The 25,199-nt window shown below is 57.9% G+C and overlaps 12 non-coding genes and 1 pseudogene across 12 annotated transcripts; all 13 read right to left on the minus strand.

The window, feature by feature from the left end:
- Window positions 1-1,604: 1,604 nt before the first annotated feature.
- LOC145426330 (5S ribosomal RNA) lies at window positions 1,605-1,723 on the minus strand. Its single transcript, XR_013907040.1, has one exon. It is a non-coding gene; the product is annotated as a 5S ribosomal RNA (ribosomal RNA).
- A 2,242-nt stretch (window positions 1,724-3,965) lies between these two features.
- On the minus strand, window positions 3,966-4,084 carry LOC145427344 (5S ribosomal RNA; annotated as a pseudogene).
- A 1,929-nt stretch (window positions 4,085-6,013) lies between these two features.
- On the minus strand, window positions 6,014-6,132 carry LOC145427148 (5S ribosomal RNA). The gene has a single exon (XR_013907872.1). It is a non-coding gene; the product is annotated as a 5S ribosomal RNA (ribosomal RNA).
- Window positions 6,133-8,764: 2,632 nt separating this feature from the next.
- Window positions 8,765-8,883, minus strand: LOC145427137 (5S ribosomal RNA). The gene has a single exon (XR_013907861.1). It is a non-coding gene; the product is annotated as a 5S ribosomal RNA (ribosomal RNA).
- A 1,056-nt stretch (window positions 8,884-9,939) lies between these two features.
- Window positions 9,940-10,058, minus strand: LOC145426331 (5S ribosomal RNA). Its single transcript, XR_013907041.1, has one exon. It is a non-coding gene; the product is annotated as a 5S ribosomal RNA (ribosomal RNA).
- A 1,644-nt stretch (window positions 10,059-11,702) lies between these two features.
- On the minus strand, window positions 11,703-11,821 carry LOC145426332 (5S ribosomal RNA). Its single transcript, XR_013907042.1, has one exon. It is a non-coding gene; the product is annotated as a 5S ribosomal RNA (ribosomal RNA).
- Window positions 11,822-13,743: 1,922 nt separating this feature from the next.
- Window positions 13,744-13,862, minus strand: LOC145426334 (5S ribosomal RNA). Its single transcript, XR_013907044.1, has one exon. It is a non-coding gene; the product is annotated as a 5S ribosomal RNA (ribosomal RNA).
- Window positions 13,863-15,506: 1,644 nt separating this feature from the next.
- LOC145426335 (5S ribosomal RNA) lies at window positions 15,507-15,625 on the minus strand. The gene has a single exon (XR_013907045.1). It is a non-coding gene; the product is annotated as a 5S ribosomal RNA (ribosomal RNA).
- A 1,843-nt stretch (window positions 15,626-17,468) lies between these two features.
- LOC145426336 (5S ribosomal RNA) lies at window positions 17,469-17,587 on the minus strand. The gene has a single exon (XR_013907046.1). It is a non-coding gene; the product is annotated as a 5S ribosomal RNA (ribosomal RNA).
- A 1,408-nt stretch (window positions 17,588-18,995) lies between these two features.
- On the minus strand, window positions 18,996-19,114 carry LOC145427299 (5S ribosomal RNA). The gene has a single exon (XR_013908010.1). It is a non-coding gene; the product is annotated as a 5S ribosomal RNA (ribosomal RNA).
- A 1,050-nt stretch (window positions 19,115-20,164) lies between these two features.
- On the minus strand, window positions 20,165-20,283 carry LOC145426337 (5S ribosomal RNA). Its single transcript, XR_013907047.1, has one exon. It is a non-coding gene; the product is annotated as a 5S ribosomal RNA (ribosomal RNA).
- A 2,118-nt stretch (window positions 20,284-22,401) lies between these two features.
- Window positions 22,402-22,520, minus strand: LOC145426338 (5S ribosomal RNA). The gene has a single exon (XR_013907048.1). It is a non-coding gene; the product is annotated as a 5S ribosomal RNA (ribosomal RNA).
- A 1,725-nt stretch (window positions 22,521-24,245) lies between these two features.
- On the minus strand, window positions 24,246-24,364 carry LOC145426987 (5S ribosomal RNA). Its single transcript, XR_013907710.1, has one exon. It is a non-coding gene; the product is annotated as a 5S ribosomal RNA (ribosomal RNA).
- Between the last annotated feature and the right edge of the window lie 835 nt (window positions 24,365-25,199).

Raw genomic sequence — 25,199 nt, forward strand, 5'->3', positions numbered from 1 at the left:
GGTGTAAGTGGCCTCAGCCAGCAGCCACAGGCCCTGGTGTGGTGTAAGTGGCCTCAGCCAGCAGCCACAGGCCCTGGTGTGGTGTAAGTGGCCTGAGCCAGAAGCCACAGGCACTGGTGTGGTGTAAGTGGCCTCAGCCAGAAGCCACAGGCACTGGTGTGGTGTAAGTGCCCTCAGCCAGCAGCCACAGGCCCTGGTGTGGTGTAAGTGACCTCAGCCAGCAGCCACAGGCCCTGGTGTGGTGTAAGTGGCCTCAGCCAGCAGCCACAGGCCCTGGTGTGGTGTAAGTGGCCTCAGCCAGTGCCACAGGCCCTGGTGTGGTGTAAGTGGCCTGAGCAAGAGTCACAGACCCTGGTGTGGTGTAATTGGCCTCAATAGCAACTAATGCCCTGGTGTGGTGTAGGTGGCCTCAGCCAGCAGCCACAGGCCCTGGTGTGGTGTAAGTGGCCTCAGCCAGTGCCACAGGCCCTGGTGTGGTGTAAGGGGCCTCAATAGCAACTAATGCCCTGGTGTGGTGTAAGTGGCCTCAGCCAGCAGCCACAGGCCCTGGTGTGGTGTAAGTGGCCTCAGCCAGCAGCCACAGGCCCTGGTGTGGTGTAAGTGGCCTCAGCCAGCAGCCACAGGCCCTGGTGTGGTGTAAGTGGCCTCAGCCAGTGCCACAGGCCCTGGTGTGGTGTAAGTGGCCTCAGCCAGTGCCACAGACCCTGGTGTGGTGTAATTGGCCTCAATAGCAACTAATGCCCTGGTGTGGTGTAGGTGGCCTCAGCCAGCAGCCACAGGCCCTGGTGTGGTGTAAGTGGCCTCAATAGCAACTAATGCCCTGGTGTGGTGTAAGTGGCCTCAGCCAGCAGCCACAGGCCCTGGTGTGGTGTAAGTGGCCTCAGCCACTTCCACAGGCCCTGGTGTGGTGTAAGTGGCCTCAATAGCAACTAAGGCCCTGGTGTGGTGTAAGTGGCCTCAGCCAGTGCCACAGGCCCTGGTGTGGTGTAAGTGGCCTCAGCCAGCAGCCACAGGCCCTGGTGTGGTGTAAGTGGCCTCAGCCAGTGCCACAGGCCCTGGTGTGGTGTAAGTGGCCTCAGCCAGAGCCACAGGCCCTGGTGTGGTGTAAGTGGCCTCAGCCAGTGCCACAGGCCCTGGTGTGGTGTAAGTGGCCTGAGCAAGAGCCACAGACCCTGGTGTGGTGTAATTGGCCTCAATAGCAACTAATGCCCTGGTGTGGTGTAGGTGGCCTCAGCCAGCAGCCACAGGCCCTGGTGTGGTGTAAGTGGCCTCAATAGCAACTAATGCCCTGGTGTGGTGTAAGTGGCCTCAGCCAGCAGCCACAGGCCCTGGTGTGGTGTAAGTGGCCTCAGCCAGCAGCCACAGGCCCTGGTGTGGTGTAAGTGGCCTCAGCCAGCAGCCACAGGCCCTGATGTGGTGTAAGTGGCCCCAGCCGGTCACTCAGGCCCTGGTGTGGTGTAGGTGGCATCAGCTAGCAGCACAAGACATTGGAAAACAGCCAAAAGCAATGTCCTTAATGTGCCCTCATTAATGGGCAGCTGCTTTTGGTCTTTTAATACACCCCTTCTCTGGATCAAAAGCGGTTCAATGACATGAAAATGAAAGGCTTACAGCACCAGGTATTCCCAGGCAGTCTCCCATCCAAGTACTAACCAAGCCCAGCCCTGCTTAGCTTCCGAGATCAGACGAGGTCGGGCGTGCTCAGGGTGGTATGGCCGTAAGCTGCTGGCCCCAGCACAATGTCTCAATTTATGGATTCAACTGATTAGGTGGCAAGTACCTGAAGTTACGAAGACAATCCTTTAACCATACCTGCATGTTTGCATAATACCCTAACCCAAAGGCTCAGTTTAGCATTTATCTAACAGCACAGGCCCTGGTGTGTTGTACATGGCCACAGCTAGCAGCACAGGGCCTGGTTTGGTGAAGATGGCCTCGGCCAGAAGCGCAGGGCCTGGTGTGATGTGAGTGGCCTGAGCAAGAGCCACAGGCCCTGGTGTGGTGTAAGTGGCCTCAGCCAGCAGCCACAGGCCCTGGTGTGGTGTAAGTGGCCTCAGCCAGCAGCCACAGGCCCTGGTGTGGTGTAAATGGCCTCAGCCAGCAGCCACAGGCCCTGGTGTGGTGTAAGTGGCCTCAGCCAGAGCCACAGGCCCTGGTGTGGTGTAAGTGGCCTCAGCCAGTGCCACAGGCCCTGGTGTGGTGTAGGTGGCCTGAGCAAGAGCCACAGACCCTGGTGTGGTGTAATTGGCCTCAATAGCAACTAATGCCCTGGTGAGGTGTAAGTGGCCTCAGCCAGCAGCCACAGGCCCTGGTGTGGTGTAAGTGGCCTCAGCCAGTGCCACAGGCCCTGGTGTGGTGTAAGGGGCCTCAATAGCAACTAATGCCCTGGTGTGGTGTAAGTGGCCTCAGCCAGCAGCCACAGGCACTGGTGTGGTGTAAGTGGCCTCAGCCAGCAGCCACAGGCCCTGGTGTGGTGTAAGTGGCCTCAGCCAGCAGCCACAGGCCCTGGTGTGGTGTAAGTGGCCTGAGCCAGCTGCCACAGGCCCTGGTGTGGTGTAAGTGGCCTCAGCCAGAAGCCACAGGCACTGGTGTGGTGTAAGTGCCCTCAGCCAGCAGCCACAGGCCCTGGTGTGGTGTAAGTGACCTCAGCCAGCAGCCACAGGCCCTGGTGTGGTGTAAGTGGCCTCAGCCAGCAGCCACAGGCCCTGGTGTGGTGTAAGTGGCCTCAGCCAGTGCCAAAGGCCCTGGTGTGGTGTAAGTGGCCTCAGCCAGTGCCAAAGGCCCTGGTGTGGTGTAAGTGGCCTGAGCAAGAGTCACAGACCCTGGTGTGGTGTAATTGGCCTCAATAGCAACTAATGCCCTGGTGTGGTGTAGGTGGCCTCAGCCAGCAGCCACAGGCCCTGGTGTGGTGTAAGTGGCCTCAGCCAGTGCCACAGGCCCTGGTGTGGTGTAAGGGGCCTCAATAGCAACTAATGCCCTGGTGTGGTGTAAGTGGCCTCAGCCAGCAGCCACAGGCACTGGTGTGGTGTAAGTGCCCTCAGCCAGCAGCCACAGGCCCTGGTGTGGTGTAAGTGGCCTCAGCCAGCAGCCACAGGCCCTGGTGTGGTGTAAGTGGCCTCAGCCAGAAGCCACAGGCACTGGTGTGGTGTAAGTGCCCTCAGCCAGCAGCCACAGGCACTGGTGTGGTGTAAGTGACCTCAGCCAGCAGCCACAGGCCCTGGTGTGGTGTAAGTGGCCTCAGCCAGCAGCCACAGGCCCTGGTGTGGTGTAAGTGGCCTCAGCCAGAAGCCACAGGCACTGGTGTGGTGTAAGTGCCCTCAGCCAGCAGCCACAGGCACTGGTGTGGTGTAAGTGACCTCAGCCAGCAGCCACAGGCCCTGGTGTGGTGTAAGTGGCCTCAGCCAGCAGCCACAGGCCCTGGTGTGGTGTAAGTGGCCTCAGCCAGTGCCACAGGCCCTAGTGTGGTGTAAGTGGCCTGAGCAAGAGTCACAGACCCTGGTGTGGTGTAATTGGCCTCAATAGCAACTAATGCCCTGGTGTGGTGTAGGTGGCCTCAGCCAGCAGCCACAGGCCCTGGTGTGGTGTAAGTGGCCTCAGCCAGTGCCACAGGCCCTGATGTGGTGTAAGTGGCCTGAGCAAGAGCCACAGACCCTGGTGTGGTGTAATTGGCCTCAATAGCAACTAATGCCCTGATGTGGTGTAAGTGGCCTCAGCCAGCAGCCACAGGCCCTGGTGTGGTGTAAGTGGCCTCAGCCAGCAGCCACAGGCCCTGATGTGGTGTAAGTGGCCCCAGCCGGTCACTCAGGCCCTGGTGTGGTGTAGGTGGCATCAGCTAGCAGCACAAGACATTGGAAAACAGCCAAAAGCAATGTCGTTAATGTGCCCTCATTAATGGGCAGCTGCTTTTGGTCTTTTAATACACCCCTTCTCTGGATCAAAAGCGGTTCAATGACATGAAAAAGAAAGGCTTACAGCACCAGGTATTCCCAGGCAGTCTCCCATCCAAGTACTAAACAAGCCCAGCCCTGCTTAGCTTCCGAGATCAGACGAGGTCGGGCATGCTCAGGGTTGTATGGCCGTAAGCTGCTGGCCCCAGCACAATGTCTCAATTTATGGATTCAACTGATTAGGTGGCAAGTACCTGAAGTTACGAAGACAATCCTTTAACCATACCTGCATGTTTGCATAATACCCTAACCCAAAGGCTCAGTTTAGCATTTATCTAACAGCACAGGCCCTGGATTGTTGAAGATGGCCTCAGGAACCAGCACAGGGCCTGGTGTGTTGTACATGGCCACAGCTAGCAGCACAGGGCCTGGTTTGGTGAAGATGGCCTCGGCCAGAAGCGCAGGGCCTGGTGTGATGTGAGTGGCCTGAGCAAGAGCCACAGGCCCTGGTGTGGTGTAAGTGGCCTCAGCCAGAAGCCACAGGCACTGGTGTGGTGTAAGTGGCCTCAGCCAGCAGCCACAGTCCCTGGTGTGGTGTAAGTGGCCTCAGCCAGCAGCCACAGGCCCTGGTGTGGTGTAAGTGGCCTCAGCCAGCAGCCACAGGCCCTGGTGTGGTGTAAGTGGCCTCAGCCAGCAGCCACAGGCCCTGGTGTGGTGTAAGTGGCCTCAGCCAGTGCCACAGGCCCTGGTGTGGTGTAAGGGGCCTCAATAGCAACTAATGCCCTGGTGTGGTGTAAGTGGCCTCAGCCAGCAGCCACAGGCACTGGTGTGGTGTAAGTGCCCTCAGCCAGCAGCCACAGGCCCTGGTGTGGTGTAAGTGGCCTGAGCAAGAGCCACAGGCCCTGGTGTGGTGTAAGTGGCCTCAGCCAGAAGCCACAGGCACTGGTGTGGTGTAAGTGCCCTCAGCCAGCAGCCACAGGCACTGGTGTGGTGTAAGTGACCTCAGCCAGCAGCCACAGGCCCTGGTGTGGTGTAAGTGGCCTCAGCCAGCAGCCACAGGCCCTGGTGTGGTGTAAGTGGCCTCAGCCAGAAGCCACAGGCACTGGTGTGGTGTAAGTGCCCTCAGCCAGCAGCCACAGGCACTGGTGTGGTGTAAGTGACCTCAGCCAGCAGCCACAGGCCCTGGTGTGGTGTAAGTGGCCTCAGCCAGCAGCCACAGGCCCTGGTGTGGTGTAAGTGGCCTCAGCCAGTGCCACAGGCCCTGGTGTGGTGTAAGTGGCCTGAGCAAGAGTCACAGACCCTGGTGTGGTGTAATTGGCCTCAATAGCAACTAATGCCCTGGTGTGGTGTAAGTGGCCTCAGCCAGTGCCACAGGCCCTGATGTGGTGTAAGTGGCCTGAGCAAGAGCCACAGACCCTGGTGTGGTGTAATTGGCCTCAATAGCAACTAATGCCCTGGTGTGGTGTAAGTGGCCTCAGCCAGCAGCCACAGGCCCTGGTGTGGTGTAAGTGGCCTCAGCCAGCAGCCACAGGCCCTGATGTGGTGTAAGTGGCCCCAGCCGGTCACTCAGGCCCTGGTGTGGTGTAGGTGGCATCAGCTAGCAGCACAAGACATTGGAAAACAGCCAAAAGCAATGTCGTTAATGTGCCCTCATTAATGGGCAGCTGCTTTTGGTCTTTTAATACACCCCTTCTCTGGATCAAAAGCGGTTCAATGACATGAAAATGAAAGGCTTACAGCACCAGGTATTCCCAGGTAGTAGCAACTAATGCCCTGGTGTGGTGTAAGTGGCCTCAGCCAGCAGCCACAGGCCCTGGTGTGGTGTAAGTGGCCTCAGCCAGTGCCACAGGCCCTGGTGTGGTGTAAGTGGCCTGAGCAAGAGCCACAGACCCTGGTGTGGTGTAATTGGCCTCAATAGCAACTAATGCCCTGGTGTGGTGTAAGTGGCCTCAGCCAGCAGCCACAGGCCCTGGTGTGGTGTAGGTGGCATCAGCTAGCAGCACAAGACATTGGAAAACAGCCAAAATCAATGTCGTTAATGTGCCCTCATTAATGGGCAGCTGCTTTTGGTCTTTTAATACACCCCTTCTCTGGATCAAAAGCGGTTCAATGACATGAAAAAGAAAGGCTTACAGCACCAGGTATTCCCAGGTAGTCTCCCATCCAAGTACTAACCAAGCACAGCCCTGCTTAGCTTCCGAGATCAGACGAGGTCGGGCGTGCTCAGGGTGGTATGGCCGTAAGCTGCTGGCCCCAGCACAATGTCTCAATTTATGGATTCAACTGATTAGGTGGCAAGTACCTGAAGTTACGAAGACAATCCTTTAACCATACCTGCATGTTTGCATAATACCCTAACCCAAAGGCTCAGTTTAGCATTTATCTAACAGCACAGGCCCTGGATTGTTGAAGATGGCCTCAGGAACCAGCACAGGGCCTGGTGTGTTGTACATGGCCACAGCTAGCAGCACAGGGCCTGGTTTGGTGAAGATGGCCTCGGCCAGAAGCGCAGGGCCTGGTGTGATGTGAGTGGCCTGAGCAAGAGCCACAGGCCCTGGTGTGGTGTAATTGGCCTCAGCCAGCAGCCACAGGCCCTGGTGTGGTGTAAGTGGCCTCAGCCAGTGCCACAGGCCCTGGTGTGGTGTAAGTGGCCTGAGCAAGAGTCACAGACCCTGGTGTGGTGTAATTGGCCTCAATAGCAACTAAGGCCCTGGTGTGGTGTAAGTGGCCTCAGCCAGAAGCCACAGGCACTGGTGTGGTGTAAGTGGCCTCAGCCAGCAGCCACAGGCCCTGGTGTGGTGTAAGTGGCCTCAGCCAGCAGCCACAGGCCCTGGTGTGGTGTAAGTGGCCTCAGCCAGCAGCCACAGGCCCTGGTGTGGTGTAAGTGGCCTCAGCCAGAGCCACAGGCCCTGGTGTGGTGTAAGTGGCCTCAGCCAGTGCCACAGGCCCTGGTGTGGTGTAAGTGGCCTGAGCAAGAGCCACAGACCCTGGTGTGGTGTAATTGGCCTCAATAGCAACTAATGCCCTGGTGTGGTGTAGGTGGCCTCAGCCAGCAGCCACAGGCCCTGGTGTGGTGTAAGTGGCCTCAATAGCAACTAATGCCCTGGTGTGGTGTAAGTGGCCTCAGCCAGCAGCCACAGGCCCTGGTGTGGTGTAAGTGGCCTCAGCCAGTGCCACAGGCCCTGGTGTGGTGTAAGTGGCCTGAGCAAGAGCCACAGACCCTGGTGTGGTGTAATTGGCCTCAATAGCAACTAATGCCCTGGTGTGGTGTAGGTGGCCTCAGCCAGCAGCCACAGGCCCTGGTGTGGTGTAAGTGGCCTCAGCCAGTGCCACAGGCCCTGGTGTGGTGTAAGGGGCCTCAATAGCAACTAATGCCCTGGTGGTGTGTAAGTGGCCTCAGCCAGCAGCCACAGGCACTGATGTGGTGTAAGTGGCCTCAGCCAGCAGCCACAGGCCCTGGTGTGGTGTAAGTGGCCTCAGCCAGCAGCCACAGGCACTGGTGTGGTGTAAGTGGCCTGAGCCAGCAGCCACAGGCCCTGGTGTGGTGTAAGTGGCCTCAGTCAGAAGCCACAGGCACTGGTGTGGTGTAAGTGCCCTCAGCCAGCAGCCACAGGCCCTGGTGTGGTGTAAGTGACCTCAGCCAGCAGCCACAGGCCCTGGCGTGGTGTAAGTGGCCTCAGCCAGCAGCCACAGGCCTTGGTGTGGTGTAAGTGGCCTCAGCCAGTGCCACAGGCCCTGGTGTGGTGTAATTGGCCTCAATAGCAACTAATGCCCTGGTGTGGTGTAGGTGGCCTCAGCCAGCAGCCACAGGCCCTGGTGTGGTGTAAGTGGCCTCAGCCAGTGCCACAGGCCCTGGTGTGGTGTAAGGGGCCTCAATAGCAACTAATGCCCTGGTGTGGTGTAAGTGGCCTCAGCCAGCAGCCACAGGCCCTGGTGTGGTGTAAGTGGCCTCAGCCAGCAGCCACAGGCCCTGGTGTGGTGTAAGTGCCCTCAGCCAGCAGCCACAGGCCCTGGTGTGGTGTAAGTGGCCTCAGCCAGCAGCCACAGGCCCTGGTGTGGTGTAAGTGGCCTGAGCCAGCAGCCACAGGCCCTGGTGTGGTGTAAGTGGCCTGAGCAAGAGCCACAGGCCCTGGTGTGGTGTAAGTGGCCTCAGCCAGAAGCCACAGGCCCTGGTGTGGTGTAAGTGACCTCAGCCAACAGCCACAGGCCCTGGTGTGGTGTAAGTGGCCTCAGCCAGCAGCCACAGGCCCTGGTGTGGTGTAAGTGACCTCAGCCAGCAGCCACAGGCCCTGGTGTGGTGTAAGTGGCCTCAGCCAGCAGCCACAGGCCCTGGTGTGGTGTAAGTGGCCTCAGCCAGTGCCACAGGCCCTGGTGTGGTGTAAGTGGCCTGAGCAAGAGTCACAGACCCTGGTGTGGTGTAATTGGCCTCAATAGCAACTAATGCCCTGGTGTGGTGTAGGTGGCCTCAGCCAGCAGCCACAGGCCCTGGTGTGGTGTAAGTGGCCTCAGCCAGTGCCACAGGCCCTGGTGTGGTGTAAGTGGCCTGAGCAAGAGCCACAGACCCTGGTGTGGTGTAATTGGCCTCAATAGCAACTAATGCCCTGGTGTGGTGTAAGTGGCCTCAGCCAGCAGCCACAGGCCCTGGTGTGGTGTAAGTGGCCTCAGCCAGCAGCCACAGGCCCTGATGTGGTGTAAGTGGCCCCAGCCGGTCACTCAGGCCCTGGTGTGGTGTAGGTGGCATCAGCTAGCAGCACAAGACATTGGAAAACAGCCAAAAGCAATGTCGTTAATGTGCCCTCATTAATGGGCAGCTGGTTTTGGTCTTTTAATACACCCCTTCTCTGGATCAAAAGCGGTTCAATGACATGAAAATGAAAGGCTTACAGCACAAGGTATTCCCAGGTAGTCTCCCATCCAAGTACTAACCAAGCCCAGCCCTGCTTAGCTTCAGAGATCAGACGAGGTCAGGCGTGCTCAGGGTGGTATGGCCGTAAGCTGCTGGCCCCAGCACAATGTCTCAATTTATGGATTCAACTGATTAGGTGGCAAGTACCTGAAGTTACGAAGACAATCCTTTAACCATACCTGCATGTTTGCATAATACCCTAACCCAAAGGCTCAGTTTAGCATTTATCTAACAGCACAGGCCCTGGATTGTTGAAGATGGCCTCAGGAACCAGCACAGGGCCTGGTGTGTTGTACATGGCCACAGCTAGCAGCACAGGGCCTGGTTTGGTGAAGATGGCCTCGGCCAGAAGCGCAGGGCCTGGTGTGATGTGAGTGGCCTGAGCAAGAGCCACAGGCCCTGGTGTGGTGTAAGTGGCCTCAGCCAGAAGCCACAGGCACTGGTGTGGTGTAAGTGGCCTCAGCCAGCAGCCACAGGCCCTGGTGTGGTGTAAGTGGCCTCAGCCAGCAGCCACAGGCCCTGGTGTGGTGTAAGTGGCCTCAGCCAGAGCCACAGGCCCTGGTGTGGTGTAAGTGGCCTCAGCCAGTGCCACAGGCCCTGGTGTGGTGTAAGTGGCCTGAGCAAGAGCCACAGACCCTGGTGTGGTGTAATTGGCCTCAATAGCAACTAATGCCCTGGTGTGGTGTAGGTGGCCTCAGCCAGCAGCCACAGGCCCTGGTGTGGTGTAAGTGGCCTCAATAGCAACTAATGCCCTGGTGTGGTGTAAGTGGCCTCAGCCAGCAGCCACAGGCCCTGGTGTGGTGTAATTGGCCTCAATAGCAACTAAGGCCCTGGTGTGGTGTAGGTGGCCTCAGCCAGCAGCCACAGGCCCTGGTGTGGTGTAAGTGGCCTCAGCCAGCAGCCACAGGCCCTGGTGTGGTGTAAGTGGCCTCAGCCAGCAGCCACAGGCCCTGATGTGGTGTAAGTGGCCCCAGCCGGTCACTCAGGCCCTGGTGTGGTGTAGGTGGCATCAGCTAGCAGCACAAGACATTGGAAAACAGCCAAAAGCAATGTCGTTAATGTGCCCTCATTAATGGGCAGCTGCTTTTGGTCTTTTAATACACCCCTTCTCTGGATCAAAAGCGGTTCAATGACATGAAAATGAAAGGCTTACAGCACCAGGTATTCCCAGGCAGTCTCCCATCCAAGTACTAACCAAGCCCAGCCCTGCTTAGCTTCCGAGATCAGACGAGGTCGGGCGTGCTCAGGGTGGTATGGCCGTAAGCTGCTGGCCCCAGCACAATGTCTCAATTTATGGATTCAACTGATTAGGTGGCAAGTACCTGAAGTTACGAAGACAATCCTTTAACCATACCTGCATGTTTGCATAATACCCTAACCCAAAGGCTCAGTTTAGCATTTATCTAACAGCACAGGCCCTGGATTGTTGAAGATGGCCTCAGGAACCAGCACAGGGCCTGGTGTGTTGTACATGGCCACAGCAAGCAGCACAGGGCCTGGTTTGGTGAAGATGGCCTCGGCCAGAAGCGCAGGGCCTGGTGTGATGTGAGTGGCCTGAGCAAGAGCCACAGGCCCTGGTGTGGTGTAATTGGCCTCAGCCAGCAGCCACAGGCCCTGGTGTGGTGTAAGTGGCCTCAGCCAGCAGCCACAGGCCCTGGTGTGGTGTAAGTGGCCTCAGCCAGTGCCACAGGCCCTGGTGTGGTGTAAGTGGCCTGAGCAAGAGTCACAGACCCTGGTGTGGTGTAATTGGCCTCAATAGCAACTAAGGCCCTGGTGTGGTGTAAGTGGCCTCAGCCAGAAGCCACAGGCACTGGTGTGGTGTAAGTGGCCTCAGCCAGCAGCCACAGGCCCTGGTGTGGTGTAAGTGGCCTCAGCCAGCAGCCACAGGCCCTGGTGTGGTGTAAGTGGCCTCAGCCAGCAGCCACAGGCCCTGGTGTGGTGTAAGTGGCCTCAGCCAGAGCCACAGGCCCTGGTGTGGTGTAAGTGGCCTCAGCCAGTGCCACAGGACCTGGTGTGGTGTAAGTGGCCTGAGCAAGAGCCACAGACCCTGGTGTGGTGTAATTGGCCTCAATAGCAACTAATGCCCTGGTGTGGTGTAGGTGGCCTCAGCCAGCAGCCACAGGCCCTGGTGTGGTGTAAGTGGCCTCAATAGCAACTAATGCCCTGGTGTGGTGTAAGTGGCCTCAGCCAGCAGCCACAGGCCTTGGTGTGGTGTAAGTGGCCTCAGCCAGTGCCACAGGCCCTGGTGTGGTGTAAGTGGCCTCAATAGCAACTAATGCCCTGGTGTGGTGTAGGTGGCCTCAGCCAGCAGCCACAGGCCCTGGTGTGGTGTAAGTGGCCTCAATAGCAACTAATGCCCTGGTGTGGTGTAAGTGGCCTCAGCCAGCAGCCACAGGCCTTGGTGTGGTGTAAGTGGCCTCAGCCAGCAGCCACAGGCCTTGGTGTGGTGTAAGTGGCCTCAGCCAGTGCCACAGGCGCTGGTGTGGTGTAGGTGGCCTCAGCCAGCAGCCACAGGCCCTGGTGTGGTGTAAGTGGCCTCAGCCAGTGCCACAGGCCCTGGTGTGGTGTAAGTGGCCTGAGCAAGAGCCACAGACCCTGGTGTGGTGTAATTGGCCTCAATAGCAACTAATGCCCTGGTGTGGTGTAAGTGGCCTCAGCCAGCAGCCACAGGCCCTGGTGTGGTGTAAGTGGCCTCAGCCAGCAGCCACAGGCCCTGATGTGGTGTAAGTGGCCCCAGCCGGTCACTCAGGCCCTGGTGTGGTGTAGGTGGCATCAGCTAGCAGCACAAGACATTGGAAAACAGCCAACAGCAATGTCGTTAATGTGCCCTCATTAATGGGCAGCTGCTTTTGGTCTTTTAATACACCCCTTCTCTGGATCAAAAGCGGTTCAATGACATGAAAATGAAAGGCTTACAGCACCAGGTATTCCCAGGCAGTCTCCCATCCAAGTACTAACCAAGCCCAGCCCTGCTTAGCTTCCGAGATCAGACGAGGTCGGGCGTGCTCAGGGTGGTATGGCCGTAAGCTGCTGGCCCCAGCACAATGTCTCAATTTATGGATTCAACTGATTAGGTGGCAAGTACCTGAAGTTACGAAGACAATCCTTTAACCATACCTGCATGTTTGCATAATACCCTAACCCAAAGGCTCAGTTTAGCATTTATCTAACAGCACAGGCCCTGGATTGTTGAAGATGGCCTCAGGAACCAGCACAGGGCCTGGTGTGTTGTACATGGCCACAGCTAGCAGCACAGGGCCTGGTTTGGTGAAGATGGCCTCGGCCAGAAGCGCAGGGCCTGGTGTGATGTGAGTGGCCTGAGCAAGAGCCACAGGCCCTGGTGTGGTGTAAGTGGCCTCAGCCAGAAGCCACAGGCACTGGTGTGGTGTAAGTGGCCTCAGCCAGCAGCCACAGGCCCTGGTGTGGTGTAAGTGGCCTCAGCCAGCAGCCACAGGCCCTGGTGTGGTGTAAGTGGCCTCAGCCAGCAGCCACAGGCCCTGGTGTGGTGTAAGTGGCCTCAGCCAGTGCCACAGGCCCTGGTGTGGTGTAAGTGGCCTGAGCAAGAGCCACAGACCCTGGTGTGGTGTAATTGGCCTCAATAGCAACTAATGCCCTGGTGTGGTGTAAGTGGCCTCAGCCAGCAGCCACAGGCCCTGGTGTGGTGTAAGTGGCCTCAGCCAGCAGCCACAGGCCCTGGTGTGGTGTAAGGGGCCTCAATAGCAACTAATGCCCTGGTGTGCTGTAAGTGGCATCAGCCAGCAGCCACAGGCACTGGTGTGGTGTAAGTGCCCTCAGCCAGCAGCCACAGGCCCTGGTGTGGTGTAAGTGCCCTCAGCCAGCAGCCACAGGCCCTGGTGTGGTGTAAGTGGCCTCAGCCAGTGCCACAGGCCCTGGTGTGGTGTAAGTGGCCTGAGCAAGAGCCACAGGCCCTGGTGTGGTGTAAGTGGCCTCAGCCAGAAGCCACAGGCACTGGTGTGGTGTAAGTGCCCTCAGCCAGCAGCCACAGGCCCTGGTGTGGTGTAAGTGGCCTCAGCCAGCAGCCACAGGCCCTGGTGTGGTGTAAGTGGCCAAAGCAAGAGTCACAGACCCTGGTGTGGTGTAATTGGCCTCAATAGCAACTAATGCCCTGGTGTGGTGTAGGTGGCCTCAGCCAGCAGCCACAGGCCCTGGTGTGGTGTAAGTGGCCTCAGCCAGTGCCACAGGCCCTGGTGTGGTGTAAGGGGCCTCAATAGGAACTAATGCCCTGGTGTGGTGTAAGTGGCCTCAGCCAGCAGCCACAGGCACTGGTGTGGTGTAAGTGGCCTCAGCCAGCAGCCACAGGCCCTGGTGTGGTGTAAGTGGCCTCAGCCAGAGCCACAGGCCCTGGTGTGGTGTAAGTGGCCTCAGCCAGTGCCACAGGCCCTGGTGTGGTGTAAGTGGCCTGAGCAAGAGCCACAGACCCTGGTGTGGTGTAATTGGCCTCAATAGCAACTAATGCCCTGGTGTGGTGTAGGTGGCCTCAGCCAGCAGCCACAGGCCCTGGTGTGGTGTAAGTGGCCTCAATAGCAACTAATGCCCTGGTGTGGTGTAAGTGGCCTCAGCCAGCAGCCACAGGCCCTGGTGTGGTGTAATTGGCCTCAATAGCAACTAAGGCCCTGGTGTGGTGTAGGTGGCCTCAGCCAGCAGCCACAGGCCCTGGTGTGGTGTAAGTGGCCTCAGCCAGCAGCCACAGGCCCTGGTGTGGTGTAAGTGGCCTCAGCCAGCAGCCACAGGCCCTGATGTGGTGTAAGTGGCCCCAGCCGGTCACTCAGGCCCTGGTGTGGTGTAGGTGGCATCAGCTAGCAGCACAAGACATTGGAAAACAGCCAAAAGCAATGTCGTTAATGTGCCCTCATTAATGGGCAGCTGCTTTTGGTCTTTTAATACACCCCTTCTCTGGATCAAAAGCGGTTCAATGACATGAAAATGAAAGGCTTACAGCACCAGGTATTCCCAGGCAGTCTCCCATCCAAGTACTAACCAAGCCCAGCCCTGCTTAGCTTCCGAGATCAGACGAGGTCGGGCGTGCTCAGGGTGGTATGGCCGTAAGCTGCTGGCCCCAGCACAATGTCTCAATTTATGGATTCAACTGATTAGGTGGCAAGTACCTGAAGTTACGAAGACAATCCTTTAACCATACCTGCATGTTTGCATAATACCCTAACCCAAAGGCTCAGTTTAGCATTTATCTAACAGCACAGGCCCTGGATTGTTGAAGATGGCCTCAGGAACCAGCACAGGGCCTGGTGTGTTGTACATGGCCACAGCTAGCAGCACAGGGCCTGGTTTGGTGAAGATGGCCTCGGCCAGAAGCGCAGGGCCTGGTGTGATGTGAGTGGCCTGAGCAAGAGCCACAGGCCCTGGTGTGGTGTAATTGGCCTCAGCCAGCAGCCACAGGCCCTGGTGTGGTGTAAGTGGCCTCAGCCAGCAGCCACAGGCCCTGGTGTGGTGTAAGTGGCCTCAGCCAGTGCCACAGGCCCTGGTGTGGTGTAAGTGGCCTGAGCAAGAGTCACAGACCCTGGTGTGGTGTAATTGGCCTCAATAGCAACTAAGGCCCTGGTGTGGTGTAAGTGGCCTCAGCCAGAAGCCACAGGCACTGGTGTGGTGTAAGTGGCCTCAGCCAGCAGCCACAGGCCCTGGTGTGGTGTAAGTGGCCTCAGCCAGCAGCCACAGGCCCTGGTGTGGTGTAAGTGGCCTCAGCCAGCAGCCACAGGCCCTGGTGTGGTGTAAGTGGCCTCAGCCAGAGCCACAGGCCCTGGTGTGGTGTAAGTGGCCTCAGCCAGTGCCACAGGCCCTGGTGTGGTGTAAGTGGCCTGAGCAAGAGCCACAGACCCTGGTGTGGTGTAATTGGCCTCAATAGCAACTAATGCCCTGGTGTGGTGTAGGTGGCCTCAGCCAGCAGCCACAGGCCCTGGTGTGGTGTAAGTGGCCTCAATAGCAACTAATGCCCTGGTGTGGTGTAAGTGGCCTCAGCCAGCAGCCACAGGCCTTGGTGTGGTGTAAGTGGCCTCAGCCAGTGCCACAGGCCCTGGTGTGGTGTAAGTGGCCTCAATAGCAACTAATGCCCTGGTGTGGTGTAGGTGGCCTCAGCCAGCAGCCACAGGCCCTGGTGTGGTGTAAGTGGCCTCAATAGCAACTAATGCCCTGGTGTGGTGTAAGTGGCCTCAGCCAGCAGCCACAGGCCTTGGTGTGGTGTAAGTGGCCTCAGCCAGCAGCCACAGGCCTTGGTGTGGTGTAAGTGGCCTCAGCCAGTGCCACAGGCGCTGGTGTGGTGTAGGTGGCCTCAGCCAGCAGCCACAGGCCCTGGTGTGGTGTAAGTGGCCTCAGCCAGTGCCACAGGCCCTGGTGTGGTGTAAGTGGCCTGAGCAAGAGCCACAGACCCTGGTGTGGTGTAATTGGCCTCAATAGCAACTAATGCCCTGGTGTGGTGTAAGTGGCCTCAGCCAGCAGCCACAGGCCCTGGTGTGGTGTAAGTGGCCTCAGCCAGCAGCCACAGGCCCTGATGTGGTGTAAGTGGCCCCAGCCGGTCACTCAGGCCCTGGTGTGGTGTAGGTGGCATCAGCTAGCAGCACAAGACATTGGAAAACAGCCAACAGCAATGTCGTTAATGTGCCCTCATTAATGGGCAGCTGCTTTTGGTCTTTTAATACACCCCTTCTCTGGATCAAAAGCGGTTCAATGACATGAAAATGAAAGGCTTACAGCACCAGGTATTCCCAGGCAGTCTCCCATCCAAGTACTAACCAAGCCCAGCCCTGCTTAGCTTCCGAGATCAGACGAGGTCGGGCGTGCTCAGGGTGGTATGGCCGTAAGCTGCTGGCCCCAGCACAATGTCTCAATTTATGGATTCAACTGATTAGGTGGCAAGTACCTGAAGTTACGAAGACAATCCTTTAACCATACCTGCATGTTTGCATAATACCCTAACCCAAAGGCTCAGTTTAGCATTTATCTAACAGCACAGGCCCTGGATTGTTGAAGATGGCCTCAGGAACCAGCACAGGGCCTGGTGTGTTGTACATGGCCACAGCTAGCAGCACAGGGCCTGGTTTGGTGAAGATGGCCTCGGCCAGAAGCGCAGGGCCTGGTGTGATGTGAGTGGCCTGAGCAAGAGCCACAGGCCCTGGTGTGGTGTAAGTGGCCTCAGCCAGAAGCCACAGGCACTGGTGTGGTGTAAGTGGCCTCAGCCAGCAGCCACAGGCCCTGGTGTGGTGTAAGTGGCCTCAGCCAGCAGCCACAGGCCCTGGTGTGGTGTAAGTGGCCTCAGCCAGCAGCCACAGGCCCTGGTGTGGTGTAAGTGGCCTCAGCCAGTGCCACAGGCCCTGGTGTGGTGTAAGTGGCCTGAGCAAGAGCCACAGACCCTGGTGTGGTGTAATTGGCCTCAATAGCAACTAATGCCCTGGTGTGGTGTAAGTGGCCTCAGCCAGCAGCCACAGGCCCTGGTGTGGTGTAAGTGGCCTCAGCCAGCAGCCACAGGCCCTGGTGTGGTGTAAGGGGCCTCAATAGCAACTAATGCCCTGGTGTGCTGTAAGTGGCATCAGCCAGCAGCCACAGGCACTGGTGTGGTGTAAGTGCCCTCAGCCAGCAGCCACAGGCCCTGGTGTGGTGTAAGTGCCCTCAGCCAGCAGCCACAGGCCCTGGTGTGGTGTAAGTGGCCTCAGCCTGTGCCACAGGCCCTGGTGTGGTGTAAGTGGCCTGAGCAAGAGCCACAGGCCCTGGTGTGGTGTAAGTGGCCTCAGCCAGAAGCCACAGGCACTGGTGTGGTGTAAGTGCCCTCAGCCAGCAGCCACAGGCCCTGGTGTGGTGTAAGTGGCCTCAGCCAGCAGCCACAGGCCCTGGTGTGGTGTAAGTGGCCAAAGCAAGAGTCACAGACCCTGGTGTGGTGTAATTGGCCTCAATAGCAACTAATGCCCTGGTGTGGTGTAGGTGGCCTCAGCCAGCAGCCACAGGCCCTGGTGTGGTGTAAGTGGCCTCAGCCAGTGCCACAGGCCCTGGTGTGGTGTAAGGGGCCTCAATAGGAACTAATGCCCTGGTGTGGTGTAAGTGGCCTCAGCCAGCAGCCACAGGCACTGGTGTGGTGTAAGTGGCCTCAGCCAGCAGCACAAGGCCCTGGTGTGGTGTAAGTGGCCTCAGCCAGTGCCACAGGCACTGGTGTGGTGTAAGTGGCCTGAGCAAGAGTCACAGACCCTGGTGTGGTGTAATTGGCCTCAATAGCAACTAATGCCCTGGTGTGGTGTAGGTGGCCTCAGCCAGCAGCCACAGGCCCTGGTGTGGTGTAAGTGGCCTCAGCCAGTGCCACAGGCCCTGGTGTGGTGTAAGTGGCCTGAGCAAGAGCCACAGACCCTGGTGTGGTGTAATTGGCCTCAATAGCAACTAATGCCCTGGTGTGGTGTAATTGGCCTCAGCCAGCAGCCACAGGCCCTGGTGTGGTGTAAGTGGCCTCAGCCAGCAGCCACAGGCCCTGATGTGGTGTAAGTGGCCCCAGCCGGTCACTCAGGCCCTGGTGTGGTGCAGGTGGCATCAGCTAGCAGCACAAGACATTGGAAAACAGCCAAAAGCAATGTCGTTAATGTGCCCTCATTAATGGGCAGCTGCTTTTGGTCTTTTAATACACCCCTTCTCTGGATCAAAAGCGGTTCAATGACATGAAAATGAAAGGCTTACAGCACCAGGTATTCCCAGGCAGTCTCCCATCCAAGTACTAACCAAGCCCAGCCCTGCTTAGCTTCCGAGATCAGACGAGGTCGGGCGTGCTCAGGGTGGTATGGCCGTAAGCTGCTGGCCCCAGCACAATGTCTCAATTTATGGATTCAACTGATTAGGTGGCAAGTACCTGAAGTTACGAAGACAATCCTTTAACCATACCTGCATGTTTGCATAATACCCTAACCCAAAGGCTCAGTTTAGCATTTATCTAACAGCACAGGCCCTGGATTGTTGAAGATGGCCTCAGGAACCAGCACAGGGCCTGGTGTGTTGTACATGGCCACAGCTAGCAGCACAGGGCCTGGTTTGGTGAAGATGGCCTCGGCCAGAAGCGCAGGGCCTGGTGTGATGTGAGTGGCCTGAGCAAGAGCCACAGGCCCTGGTGTGGTGTAATTGGCCTCAGCCAGCAGCCACAGGCCCTGGTGTGGTGTAAGTGGCCTCAGCCAGCAGCCACAGGCCCTGGTGTGGTGTAAGTGGCCTCAGCCAGTGCCACAGGCCCTGGTGTGGTGTAAGTGGCCTGAGCAAGAGTCACAGACCCTGGTGTGGTGTAATTGGCCTCAATAGCAACTAAGGCCCTGGTGTGGTGTAAGTGGCCTCAGCCAGAAGCCACAGGCACTGGTGTGGTGTAAGTGGCCTCAGCCAGCAGCCACAGGCCCTGGTGTGGTGTAAGTGGCCTCAGCCAGCAGCCACAGGCCCTGGTGTGGTGTAAGTGGCCTCAGCCAGCAGCCACAGGCCCTGGTGTGGTGTAAGTGGCCTCAGCCAGTGCCACAGGCCCTGGTGTGGTGTAAGTGGCCTCAGCCAGTGCCACAGACCATGGTGTGGTGTAATTGGCCTCAATAGCAACTAATGCCCTGGTGTGGTGTAGGTGGCCTCAGCCAGCAGCCACAGGCCCTGGTGTGGTGTAAGTGGCCTCAATAGCAACTAATGCCCTGGTGTGGTGTAAGTGGCCTCAGCCAGCAGCCACAGGCCCTGGTGTGGTGTAAGTGGCCTCAGCCACTGCCACAGGCCCTGGTGTGGTGTAAGTGGCCTCAATAGCAACTAAGGCCCTGGTGTGGTGTAGGTGGCCTCAGCCAGCAGCCACAGGCCCTGGTGTGGTGTAAGTGGCCTCAGCCAGTGCCACAGGCCCTGGTGTGGTGTAAGTGGCCTGAGCAAGAGCCACAGACCCTGGTGTGGTGTAATTGGTCTCAATAGCAACTAATGCTCTGGTGTGGTGTAAGTGGCCTCAGCCAGCAGCCACAGGCCCTGGTGTGGTGTAAGTGGCCTCAGCCAGCAGCCACAGGCCCTGATGTGGTGTAAGTGGCCCCAGCCGGTCACTCAGGCCCTGGTGTGGTGTAGGTGGCATCAGCTAGCAGCACAAGACATTGGAAAACAGCCAAAAGCAATGTCGTTAATGTGCCCTCATTAATGGGCAGCTGCTTTTGGTCTTTTAATACACCCCTTCTCTGGATCAAAAGCGGTTCAATGACATGAAAATGAAAGGCTTACAGCACCAGGTATTCCCAGGTAGTCTCCCATCCAAGTACTAACCAAGCCCAGCCCTGCTTAGCTTCCGAGATCAGACGAGGTCGGGCGTGCTCAGGGTGGTATGGCCGTAAGCTGCTGGCCCCAGCACAATGTCTCAATTTATGGATTCAACTGATTAGGTGGCAAGTACCTGAAGTTACGAAGACAATCCTTTAACCATACCTGCATGTTTGCATAATACCCTAACCCAAAGGCTCAGTTTAGCATTTATCTAACAGCACAGGCCCTGGATTGTTGAAGATGGCCTCAGGAACCAGCACAGGGCCTGGTGTGTTGTACATGGCCACAGCTAGCAGCACAGGGCCTGGTTTGGTGAAGATGGCCTCGGCCAGAAGCGCAGGGCCTGGTGTGATGTGAGTGGCCTGAGCAAGAGCCACAGGCCCTGGTGTGGTGTAAGTGGCCTCAGCCAGAAGCCACAGGCACTGGTGTGGTGTAAGTGGCCTCAGCCAGCAGCCACAGGCCCTGGTGTGGTGTAAGTGGCCTCAGCCAGCAGCCACAGGCCCTGGTGTGGTGTAAGTGGCCTCAGCCAGAGCCACAGGCCCTGGTGTGGTGTAAGTGGCCTCAGCCAGTGCCACAGGCCCTGGTGTGGTGTAAGTGGCCTGAGCAAGAGCCACAGACCCTGGTGTGGTGTAATTGGCCTCAATAGCAACTAATGCCCTGGTGTGGTGTAGGTGGCCTCAGCCAGCAGCCACAGGCCCTGGTGTGGTGTAAGTGGCCTCAATAGCAACTAATGCCCTGGTGTGGTGTAAGTGGCCTCAGCCAGCAGCCACAGGCCCTGGTGTGGTGTAATTGGCCTCAATAGCAACTAAGGCCCTGGTGTGGTGTAGGTGGCCTCAGCCAGCAGCCACAGGCCCTGGTGTGGTGTAAGTGGCCTCAGCCAGCAGCCACAGGCCCTGGTGTGGTGTAAGTGGCCTCAGCCAGCAGCCACAGGCCCTGATGTGGTGTAAGTGGCCCCAGCCGGTCACTCAGGCCCTGGTGTGGTGTAGGTGGCATCAGCTAGCAGCACAAGACATTGGAAAACAGCCAAAAGCAATGTCGTTAATGTGCCCTCATTAATGGGCAGCTGCTTTTGGTCTTTTAATACACCCCTTCTCTGGATCAAAAGCGGTTCAATGACATGAAAGGCTTACAGCACCAGGTATTCCCAGGCAGTCTCCCATCCAAGTACTAACCAAGCCCAGCCCTGCTTAGCTTCCGAGATCAGACGAGGTCGGGCGTGCTCAGGGTGGTATGGCCGTAAGCTGCTGGCCCCAGCACAATGTCTCAATTTATGGATTCAACTGATTAGGTGGCAAGTACCTGAAGTTACGAAGACAATCCTTTAACCATACCTGCATGTTTGCATAATACCCTAACCCAAAGGCTCAGTTTAGCATTTATCTAACAGCACAGGCCCTGGATTGTTGAAGATGGCCTCAGGAACCAGCACAGGGCCTGGTGTGTTGTACATGGCCACAGCTAGCAGCACAGGGCCTGGTTTGGTGAAGATGGCCTCGGCCAGAAGCGCAGGGCCTGGTGTGATGTGAGTGGCCTGAGCAAGAGCCACAGGCCCTGGTGTGGTGTAATTGGCCTCAGCCAGCAGCCACAGGCCCTGGTGTGGTGTAAGTGGCCTCAGCCAGCAGCCACAGGCCCTGGTGTGGTGTAAGTGGCCTCAGCCAGTGCCACAGGCCCTGGTGTGGTGTAAGTGGCCTGAGCAAGAGTCACAGACCCTGGTGTGGTGTAATTGGCCTCAATAGCAACTAAGGCCCTGGTGTGGTGTAAGTGGCCTCAGCCAGAAGCCACAGGCACTGGTGTGGTGTAAGTGGCCTCAGCCAGCAGCCACAGGCCCTGGTGTGGTGTAAGTGGCCTCAGCCAGCAGCCACAGGCCCTGGTGTGGTGTAAGTGGCCTCAGCCAGCAGCCACAGGCCCTGGTGTGGTGTAAGTGGCCTCAGCCAGAGCCACAGGCCCTGGTGTGGTGTAAGTGGCCTCAGCCAGTGCCACAGGCCCTGGTGTGGTGTAAGTGGCCTGAGCAAGAGCCACAGACCCTGGTGTGGTGTAATTGGCCTCAATAGCAACTAATGCCCTGGTGTGGTGTAGGTGGCCTCAGCCAGCAGCCACAGGCCCTGGTGTGGTGTAAGTGGCCTCAATAGCAACTAATGCCCTGGTGTGGTGTAAGTGGCCTCAGCCAGCAGCCACAGGCCTTGGTGTGGTGTAAGTGGCCTCAGCCAGTGCCACAGGCCCTGGTGTGGTGTAAGTGGCCTCAATAGCAACTAAGGCGCTGGTGTGGTGTAGGTGGCCTCAGCCAGCAGCCACAGGCCCTGGTGTGGTGTAAGTGGCCTCAGCCAGTGCCACAGGCCCTGGTGTGGTGTAAGTGGCCTGAGCAAGAGCCACAGACCCTGGTGTGGTGTAATTGGCCTCAATAGCAACTAATGCCCTGGTGTGGTGTAAGTGGCCTCAGCCAGCAGCCACAGGCCCTGGTGTGGTGTAAGTGGCCTCAGCCAGCAGCCACAGGCCCTGGTGTGGTGTAAGTGGCCTGAGCAAGAGCCACAGGCCCTGGTGTGGTGTAAGTGGCCTCAGCCAGAAGCCACAGGCACTGGTGTGGTGTAAGTGCCCTCAGCCAGCAGCCACAGGCACTGGTGTGGTGTAAGTGACCTCAGCCAGCAGCCACAGGCCCTGGTGTGGTGTAAGTGGCCTCAGCCAGCAGCCACAGGCCCTGGTGTGGTGTAAGTGGCCTCAGCCAGAAGCCACAGGCACTGGTGTGGTGTAAGTGCCCTCAGCCAGCAGCCACAGGCACTGGTGTGGTGTAAGTGACCTCAGCCAGCAGCCACAGGCCCTGGTGTGGTGTAAGTGGCCTCAGCCAGCAGCCACAGGCCCTGGTGTGGTGTAAGTGGCCTCAGCCAGTGCCACAGGCCCTGGTGTGGTGTAAGTGGCCTGAGCAAGAGTCACAGACCCTGGTGTGGTGTAATTGGCCTCAATAGCAACTAATGCCCTGGTGTGGTGTAAGTGGCCTCAGCCAGTGCCACAGGCCCTGATGTGGTGTAAGTGGCCTGAGCAAGAGCCACAGACCCTGGTGTGGTGTAATTGGCCTCAATAGCAACTAATGCCCTGGTGTGGTGTAAGTGGCCTCAGCCAGCAGCCACAGGCCCTGGTGTGGTGTAAGTGGCCTCAGCCAGCAGCCACAGGCCCTGATGTGGTGTAAGTGGCCCCAGCCGGTCACTCAGGCCCTGGTGTGGTGTAGGTGGCATCAGCTAGCAGCACAAGACATTGGAAAACAGCCAACAGCAATGTCGTTAATGTGCCCTCATTAATGGGCAGCTGCTTTTGGTCTTTTAATACACCCCTTCTCTGGATCAAAAGCGGTTCAATGACATGAAAATGAAAGGCTTACAGCACCAGGTATTCCCAGGCAGTCTCCCATCCAAGTACTAACCAAGCCCAGCCCTGCTTAGCTTCCGAGATCAGACGAGGTCGGGCGTGCTCAGGGTGGTATGGCCGTAAGCTGCTGGCCCCAGCACAATGTCTCAATTTATGGATTCAACTGATTAGGTGGCAAGTACCTGAAGTTACGAAGACAATCCTTTAACCATACCTGCATGTTTGCATAATACCCTAACCCAAAGGCTCAGTTTAGCATTTATCTAACAGCACAGGCCCTGGATTGTTGAAGATGGCCTCAGGAACCAGCACAGGGCCTGGTGTGTTGTACATGGCCACAGCTAGCAGCACAGGGCCTGGTTTGGTGAAGATGGCCTCGGCCAGAAGCGCAGGGCCTGGTGTGATGTGAGTGGCCTGAGCAAGAGCCACAGGCCCTGGTGTGGTGTAAGTGGCCTCAGCCAGAAGCCACAGGCACTGGTGTGGTGTAAGTGGCCTCAGCCAGCAGCCACAGGCCCTGGTGTGGTGTAAGTGGCCTCAGCCAGCAGCCACAGGCCCTGGTGTGGTGTAAGTGGCCTCAGCCAGCAGCCACAGGCCCTGGTGTGGTGTAAGTGGCCTCAGCCAGTGCCACAGGCCCTGGTGTGGTGTAAGTGGCCTGAGCAAGAGCCACAGACCCTGGTGTGGTGTAAGTGGCCTCAATAGCAACTAATGCCCTGGTGTGCTGTAAGTGGCATCAGCCAGCAGCCACAGGCACTGGTGTGGTGTAAGTGCCCTCAGCCAGCAGCCACAGGCCCTGGTGTGGTGTAAGTGCCCTCAGCCAGCAGCCACAGGCCCTGGTGTGGTGTAAGTGGCCTCAGCCAGTGCCACAGGCCCTGGTGTGGTGTAAGTGGCCTGAGCAAGAGCCACAGGCCCTGGTGTGGTGTAAGTGGCCTCAGCCAGAAGCCACAGGCACTGGTGTGGTGTAAGTGCCCTCAGCCAGCAGCCACAGGCCCTGGTGTGGTGTAAGTGGCCTCAGCCAGCAGCCACAGGCCCTGGTGTGGTGTAAGTGGCCAAAGCAAGAGTCACAGACCCTGGTGTGGTGTAATTGGCCTCAATAGCAACTAATGCCCTGGTGTGGTGTAGGTGGCCTCAGCCAGCAGCCACAGGCCCTGGTGTGGTGTAAGTGGCCTCAGCCAGTGCCACAGGCCCTGGTGTGGTGTAAGGGGCCTCAATAGCAACTAATGCCCTGGTGTGGTGTAAGTGGCCTCAGCCAGCAGCCACAGGCACTGGTGTGGTGTAAGTGGCCTCAGCCAGCAGCACAAGGCCCTGGTGTGGTGTAAGTGGCCTCAGCCAGTGCCACAGGCACTGGTGTGGTGTAAGTGGCCTGAGCAAGAGTCACAGACCCTGGTGTGGTGTAATTGGCCTCAATAGCAACTAATGCCCTGGTGTGGTGTAGGTGGCCTCAGCCAGCAGCCACAGGCCCTGGTGTGGTGTAAGTGGCCTCAGCCAGTGCCACAGGCCCTGGTGTGGTGTAAGTGGCCTGAGCAAGAGCCACAGACCCTGGTGTGGTGTAATTGGCCTCAATAGCAACTAATGCCCTGGTGTGGTGTAAGTGGCCTCAGCCAGCAGCCACAGGCCCTGGTGTGGTGTAAGTGGCCTCAGCCAGCAGCCACAGGCCCTGATGTGGTGTAAGTGGCCCCAGCCGGTCACTCAGGCCCTGGTGTGGTGCAGGTGGCATCAGCTAGCAGCACAAGACATTGGAAAACAGCCAAAAGCAATGTCGTTAATGTGCCCTCATTAATGGGCAGCTGCTTTTGGTCTTTTAATACACCCCTTCTCTGGATCAAAAGCGGTTCAATGACATGAAAATGAAAGGCTTACAGCACCAGGTATTCCCAGGCAGTCTCCCATCCAAGTACTAAGCAAGCCCAGCCCTGCTTAGCTTCCGAGATCAGACGAGGTCGGGCGTGCTCAGGGTGGTATGGCCGTAAGCTGCTGGCCCCAGCACAATGTCTCAATTTATGGATTCAACTGATTAGGTGGCAAGTACCTGAAGTTACGAAGACAATCCTTTAACCATACCTGCATGTTTGCATAATACCCTAACCCAAAGGCTCAGTTTAGCATTTATCTAACAGCACAGGCCCTGGATTGTTGAAGATGGCCTCAGGAACCAGCACAGGGCCTGGTGTGTTGTACATGGCCACAGCTAGCAGCACAGGGCCTGGTTTGGTGAAGATGGCCTCGGCCAGAAGCGCAGGGCCTGGTGTGATGTGAGTGGCCTGAGCAAGAGCCACAGGCCCTGGTGTGGTGTAATTGGCCTCAGCCAGCAGCCACAGGCCCTGATGTGGTGTAAGTGGCCTCAGCCAGCAGCCACAGGCCCTGGTGTGGTGTAAGTGGCCTCAGCCAGTGCCACAGGCCCTGGTGTGGTGTAAGTGGCCTGAGCAAGAGTCACAGACCCTGGTGTGGTGTAATTGGCCTCAATAGCAACTAAGGCCCTGGTGTGGTGTAAGTGGCCTCAGCCAGAAGCCACAGGCACTGGTGTGGTGTAAGTGGCCTCAGCCAGCAGCCACAGGCCCTGGTGTGGTGTAAGTGGCCTCAGCCAGCAGCCACAGGCCCTGGTGTGGTGTAAGTGGCCTCAGCCAGCAGCCACAGGCCCTGGTGTGGTGTAAGTGGCCTCAGCCAGTGCCACAGGCCCTGGTGTGGTGTAAGTGGCCTCAGCCAGTGCCACAGACCATGGTGTGGTGTAATTGGCCTCAATAGCAACTAATGCCCTGGTGTGGTGTAGGTGGCCTCAGCCAGCAGCCACAGGCCCTGGTGTGGTGTAA

The sequence above is a fragment of the Astatotilapia calliptera genome, chromosome 3 (genome assembly GCF_964374335.1).
Source record: "Astatotilapia calliptera chromosome 3, fAstCal68.1, whole genome shotgun sequence".
In the NCBI taxonomy this organism is placed as follows: domain Eukaryota; kingdom Metazoa; phylum Chordata; class Actinopteri; order Cichliformes; family Cichlidae; genus Astatotilapia; species Astatotilapia calliptera.